The sequence below is a fragment of the Ursus maritimus genome, unplaced genomic scaffold, assembly GCF_017311325.1.
Source record: "Ursus maritimus isolate PB19 unplaced genomic scaffold, ASM1731132v1 scaffold_1, whole genome shotgun sequence".
Taxonomy (NCBI): Eukaryota; Metazoa; Chordata; class Mammalia; order Carnivora; family Ursidae; genus Ursus; species Ursus maritimus.
The window spans coordinates 106,936-114,290 of record NW_024423343.1 but is presented as its reverse complement, the minus strand read 5'-3'; positions in this window follow the sequence as shown (position 1 = coordinate 114,290).

Here is a 7,355-nt window from a genome sequence, read left to right as displayed (position 1 = left end):
CCTCCCTCCTCCCTCCTTCCTCTTCTCTCTCTCTCTCCCTCCCCCTGTCTCTCCCTCCTTCCTCCTCTCTCTCTTCCTCCCTTTCCCTCCTCTCCCTCCCTCCTCCCTCCCCCCTCCTTCCTCTTCTCTCTCTCCCTCCTCTCCCTCCCTGTCTCTCCCTCTCCCTTCTGTCTCTCTCCTTCCTCCTCTCCCTCCCTCCTCTTTCTCCTTTCCTCTCTCTCCCTCTCCCTCCTCTCTCACCTTCCTCTCTCCCTCCCTCTCTTTCCCTCCTCTCCCTCCCTCCCTCCCTCCCTCCCTCCCTCCCTCCCTCCCTCCCTCCCTCCCTCCCTCCCTCCCTCCCTCCCTCCCTCCCTCCCTCCCTCCCTCCCTCCCTCCCTCCCTCCCTCCCTCCCTCCCTCCCTCCCTTCCTCCTTCCCTCCCTCCCTCCCTTCCTCCCTCCCTCCCTCCCCCCCCCCTCCTCTTCTCTCTCTCTCTCTCCCTCCCTCCCTCCCTCCGCCCTGCCTCTCTCTGGCCTGCATCCCCCTTTCCTGACCCCCCCTCCTGAGCCTGAACCCCCAGGGACTTTCACCTCCATGTGCAGGGACCCCTCATAGTGACACAGACTGGCCCTGGGAAGGGCTGCTTGCTGGCTTGCTTGTACCTGGAGGCTCCTTCCCCCTGGCTCCCCTCACCAACAAACCCCAAACCTTCCCCTGCAGAGGAGGGAAGCTGCCCTCTTTGCTGCCCGTCCTGATGGGAGGAGCCATATCCAGTGAAACTGTGAGTGTCAGCTCAGAAGAGGCAGAACGGGAGAAGTGCCAGCATCATTTGTAACCTTCAGCTCCCTGTTTCTGAGAGGAGAGCGTCGTCTTCTGATTATATAAAAAGTATTGTTTTGAGCTGGAGCATTTTCACCACCTAAATTCCAGTTACAGCATCAGAGGCTTGGGGTGGCAGGCATGACACCCTGTACAACATGGGGTGGTGGGAACCATTTCTTACTTCCAGGGTGGGGGTAAGATTATGCCAGTTACACGGATCAGATGGGTTTACTGGCTAAATCCCAAATTTTCAAATGAGCTCTGTCTCCTGGGAGTATGCTCCCACCCAGACCAGCGGTGGGAACCACTGAGGGGGAGAAAAGGGTGTGGGAGCCCGGGGCGGGGGTGGGGGGGTGCTCAGGGGTCCGTGTCTGAGAGAGGTTGCGAGTCCAGCGGCTTCCTCCAGGGACGGGAGTATTTCCTGAACAGAACAGAAAGCGGGGTTAATGGCATCCAGGGGTGCAAGCATCTTACAGAACAGTGCAGGCACCACCAAGAACAGATGTACCTTGGGGAGGGGCATGGGGAGGCTCAGGCCCCAGTGTCAGGGGTGTCAGGGGTGGGGGAAGATGCCCACACACACCCGCCAACCCCTGCCAGTGAAAGGAACACAAAGTCCTCATCCCACAAAAACCCTGTATCAGGTTTTTCTTGTGGAGATAATTCAGAAAACAAGGTTAAAAGGGATCAGATCGCGTACAGCTTAAAAGGAAAACTGGGTAGGCGATTGATCCCTGCTACATTTTGAGACAAGGTGGGACTTCGTGCAGGAGGCACAGAGGGTCACACAAGGGGGTGAACGTCTCCGATGGGAAGCACGCCCCTGCTCCGCCCACTGCAGCAACAGCCACTTGCAGAGCTAGGACCACAGGGGTCAGGTGTGCAGCTGCGGTCTACACCCGCGGCGGTCCCTGGGCATTGCCAGGAGACAAGGTGGATCCTGCCCACCCAGGATGCACTGCAGCCTTGGACAGTGACCCCCCATCATCAGTCCCTGCCCAGGACCCACCTGAAGGCCGTCCCAGGGTCCAAGGCGCCCATGGCAGAGAGTGCCAAGTACACCAGAGATTCCCCCCTCCCCGACGGAGTCCAGAAGCGCAGGGGCACAGCCTCAGAGGCCCTTTACCGAAGGCACGGCCTGCAAAGAGCACCCTCCTTGCTCGGTGGGGTGACAGGGTGTCCAGGGGCCGAGGGTGGCTGACGTTCATGTTCTGCTCTTCACACACCATGAACCACCCCTCGCGGTGCCAGCCCGTGTATTTCTAGTTGCTGCTGATGCTGACGGGGGACCTCAGCTGGGCATTATTCACCTGATGTGGCAGGAAATGCACAGATAGCCGACTGGGGGCTGGCAGGGACGGCTGGCTGTAGACAGTCTGCCCAAAGCAGGGCTCTGAGGCTCCAGGCTGCCTGCCCACACAGGTACGGGAGGGGCAGGTGCGTGCCGAGCTCCCTGCTGGAGGAGAGCGCGCGGCTGGCGACATCTGCCTGCATCACCGCAAACTCACCTTTTTAAGTTTCTCACTCAGCAGCACACCCCTCTCAATTTTTATCGCAGCATTTTCTGTTTAAAACTTGAATGCACTTAATTCTTGCTTCCAAAGGGCAAATGGCTTTGTCATTCTGTTATACCCTCTGATAACTGAAGTAGCTGTTAGGGAGACACAGGGTCTGTGCCCATGGAGAAAGATTTGAGCTCTTCCCGAAGCCCCCAGCGCATGAGCCGCGATGGGGAAAAATGTCCATGGACTGGCCCTCTCGGCTCTCTGAGGGGCCCTCATGCTGGCCTTTCACACCAGGGAGAGCAGGTCCATCGGTGGACATCCTGTGGGGAGACGGGTTGACTTCTCAGTGCGTTTTGTAAAGGGCAGCCTATCTTTACACAGGAGGACTCTGCACACATCATTCCGTGGGCAATGCCTGGACCACACCTGGACCACACCCGGGCAATGAGTCTCACGTCTCCTACAACGCGAGAGAACATCTCCGGTCATTCACGCACGCATGCACGCACACGTCCACACTTAGGCAAGCACACACGCTCACATGCACGCAGTCACACGTGTGCACACGCGTCCGTGCACATGCACACTCACCCACCTTCATGCCACACACCCACGCGCACACACATTCACGGGACACACGTGCGCACACTCACTCAGCCGCTCGTGCTGACTTTCCACCTTTCGTAGACTCACACCGAGACGTGCGACGGGATTCGGAGCCACCCAGTCCAGTGCCAAGTCTTGACAAAACAGCTCTGGGGAAGGTCACCCGCAGGCTTCTGCAGTCTCTGGTCTCAGGGCCCGAGATAACCGCCAGCAGACATTACCAGGTGCTTACAACGTGCCACGGGAGAAGGGAGGAGAAACCTACTTCCTTAGTTCCCAGAGCAGATCAGAGATTGACAAGTTCACTTGAATCAACTGCGTGAGTTCCAGAAAAGATGTTTTCCTAATGTTACGAAGGACATCTCAAAGAACGGATTACCTCACCTTTGGGGAGGGGAGACGGGTTTGTATTACCTATTTTTTCCTTATCACAAGTCCTGTAAAACGCAATCCCGTATGAACTAGCTGGTGGGCGTCCCTGCAGCCTCGCGGTGCAGCAGACCTCCGCGCTCTGCACCCCTCCCCGGCCTCAGTCCGCCGGACCCAGGACGGCCGGATGTGACACAGGTCACTGCTGTTTTCCTTTAAAGTGTAGGTTATAGTTACAAAAGAAAATCTATAATCCTGTTAATTGTAGTCAGGTATTAAAGGCATTTTTAAAAATTAGAAGCTTCACTGTTGAAATTATAAGGCTTAATAATGTTCAGCTAAGGGGCGCCTGGGTGGCACAGCGGTTAAGCGTCTGCCTTCGGCTCAGGGCGTGATCCCGGCGTTATGGGATCGAGCCCCACATCAGGCTCCTCTGCTATGAGCCTGCTTCTTCCTCTCCCACTCCCCCTGCTTGTGTTCCCTCTCTCGCTGGCTGTCTCTATCTCTGTCAAATAAATAAATAAAATCTTTAAAAAATAATAATAATAATGTTCAGCTAAGAAAAATGCCAGCAGCAGACATTTGCGATACTTAAATCTTGGCCTCATCGAACAATTAAAGAAAGACATCGTTCAGAGGAACGTATTTCCTATCATAGGAAAACTGAACTGACAAGACTTGAGAATTCTATTTCCAAGTTCAGGCATCTGAAGAGCTCACGCGGGCTCGGAGAGACGTCTGTCCAGAAGGGGCTGGCAGTCCAGGCCGGGACGCCACGGCCCGCCGGCCGNNNTCTGCAAGACCCAGCGGCCCAACTCTCCTTGTGGCTGCGGTCGTCTGCGTCTGGGGGCTGAAGTTTGTGCAGTGTTTACATTTACTTGCTGGTCCAGAGCTCAAAGTCCTTCAGAACAAATGAATGCCTGAAGTAAATTTTGTGTTGTTACAATTGCTCCTGCCTAGCCGTGACATTTAAATCAAATTAGCAAAGTTAGTTACTTTGCTAATACCACGCTGTGGATTGATCAGAATTTTGGAATTTAAAGCTCTAGAGATGCAAGTTGTTAATATTTTTTCAACCCAAACTATTGTAAAATGTTGGTTTAACTCACAAGAGAAAGTAAAGCCTACAGGCAGCATCTGTGTCTGTAGCACTGGGGGCTGAAAAATGGCAAACACAGCAGATAAAAATAGTCGAATGTTGTGCTTTTTCCTGCTTGAGAAACTGTCAGAAACACTGAAAGCTCTTGCTTCTCTTGTTAACAGAAATAAGTAATGTTTTTATTTTATTTTGGCTGCTTGTTACATAATTCAAATAGAGTTGCAAAGGAATAGGGTTGTAAGAGCAAATATTTTTATTTTACTTTATCATTTTTTACTTTTTTTTATTTTTAAAGATTTTATTTATTTATTTATTTATTTGACAGAGAGCGAGAGAGAGCGAGACAGGGAAAACAAGCAGGGGGAGCAGCAGAAGGAGAGGGAGAAGTAGGCTTTCTGCTGAGCAGGGAGCCCAATGCGGGACTCGATCCCAGGACTCTGAGATCATGACCTGAGCCGAAGGCAGACGCTTAAGGACTGAGCCACCCAGGCGCCCCTAGTTTATCAGTTTTGTTTAAACACCGATGGGTTAGGTCTTGAGTGGATGAGATATTTATATAATGACTGAAAACAATTTTTAGTGTTTCTGGAAAGACCTTTCTTAAAAATGTCTCTAGGGGCGCCTGGGTGGCTCATTCGTTAAGTGTCTGCCTGCGGCTCTGGTCATGATCCCAGGATCCTGGGATCCAGCCGCATCGGGCTCCCTGCTCAGCGGGAAGCCTGCTTCTCCCTCTCCCACTCCCCCTGCTTGTGTTCCCTCTCTCACTGTCTCTCTCTGTCAAATAAATAAATAAAATCTTTTAAAAAAATGTGTTTCTAGATCAATTGAGTTGCAAATGCCTATTGCAAAAAGTGAAGTGTTACTTAAGACAGTGTCAGTAAGACCAGCTGGTGTCCGCCCCTGGTTCTGCAGGAAGATGGAGGGTGGTCTGCAGAGAGGGAGGCTGCCCGAAGCCCAGCTCCCTACACTGAACAGGTGAGCGAGCTCCGCCCTTCTGCGAGGCTCCGGGCCTCTCCGGTCTCTGGACACTGCCTCTCCCTGAGGAGTTGGTGGAAAGCCCTGTGCGGTGTCTGTGGAGCTTTGCTCTCAGGCTCTTTCCGTCAGGAAGGTTCTCAGGCTACCTTCTGCCTTGGAGTGCCAGTTCGGCAGCCCCGCCCCACGTCTCCAGGATTGGGTGGGACACGCGGGTGACCGAGGGCCTGAGACCCGCCGCAGGAACCGCGTCCACAGCATCCAAACGCCCCGCAGAGCCGGGTGCTTATTTCATGGTTCAGAGCTTTGTTTGGGATCATTTAAATTTAAAAAATGGGTGAGACTTTAGTAAAATACTGCTGCATAATTCATGTGCCCACTGCACACTCTAGCATCCATTTGGTTTATTGTTTTTCTAAAGCAGGGACATTCTGGGGATGGCCAGAAAGAGACACTAAACCAACGCCCTCAGATGGCACCATGGGTGAACAAGGTCTCCGAGAAGGGGCCGTGGGGTCATTGGTATCATGAATGTATTCTCAGAGTGTGACCCTGAGTTATCTAAAAGTGAGGCATTGGCCGTCGGAGTAAGTGCCCGGGACGTGTCAGGGTGCAGCGTCGACACTGGGCATGGGGTGTGTGCTTTCTCTTTGAGAGGCAGAGTATTGGGCGTCCACTCAGAACTCCCTCTGGGCTCTCATGCCTGTGCACAGCTGCCGAAACCATGGGGCACAGACAGCGAAAAGTCAGCCTGCCGTGTGTCCAGCCGGGGAGGCAGACGCATGCAGGAGAGGGATGTGGTGGGGACGTCTGTGCGGAGGGCTCCTGCCGGTCGGGAGGTGTCTGGGGGAGAGGCCGTGCGTGAGGAGGAGCTGGGGAGGCCCCACGGCACACAGGGGAAGAGGGGGTCTGCGAAGGGCCGTAAAGAATCCTAGGTCACCCACACGAGCCTTCCCTCCACACTCAGACGCGCAATCCACTTGGTATTGATCTCAAACGCCCATCCCACCGAAGGGAGTGGAATCGGCCACACTCACCCTCCCAGAGCATCTGCCGACGTCCATGGTGGGACCCCAGGCCAAGCCCCTCCCTGGATGCAGCCCCTGGCCCCCCTTGGCTGCTGTCCCTCTGCACTACCACCACCCCTAGGCTCCCGTTCCCACCTCAGCGTGGGCCTTGGGCTCTGGCAGTGCAGGCCGGGAAGGCCCCCGTCTTCCCTTCTGAAGCCTCCCCTTCCATGTGACCCTTGTGTCCAGCTTGTCCTTGAAGGGGCTGGATTTCACCCACGTTCTCCTTCAGGCTGTCCATGCACTGGTCACCTAAGGGGTCCCCAGGTGGAAAATTCGAATTCCAGGGGAAGACACTGCATTCTCTAGCCCAGTGAAGTGCTCCGCTGGAACTCCGTTCTGAATGTTGTAAAGGACCCCAAACACAAACATCTGTAGGAATATGAGCAAGGAGAGTTCTGGAGCCTCCATCCGACCACGGGCACCCTCAGAGCTGAAGCCCAGTCCACAGCTCACTCCTTTCCTGGGCGAGCAGAGAGGAGGAGGCCACAGCCTGGGGCACCCCCAGCCACGGCTGCCCGGAGAAGTCACTCAAGAACCGAAAAGGTAAGAGTTTGAAGTAAATTGTAGTGTTGGCCTTTGAGCACAAAATATTCTCCAGCCACAGAGAATCTTCCATAATGAAAGAGCTGAGACACTACAGACACTCTTCTCACGTCTTCTCCACCACTGCCTGCAAGACAGGAGGGACTCCTTCCCCTGCTCCTGTCCTCCTGGACGGTGTCTGCAGTTCTAACCTCCTTACTGTTCTTCAAAATACACCCAACTTTCAAGATGGCACTGAAAGATGAGGACAATGGAAAGACAAGCCATCGAGTAAGAGAAAACCTGCACAACACAATCTGATGAAGGACTGGTAGCAAAATACACAAAGAACTCTTAAAACTAGAACATGAGTGTTTATAATTCAACAAGAAAACAACCCAATTAAGAAATG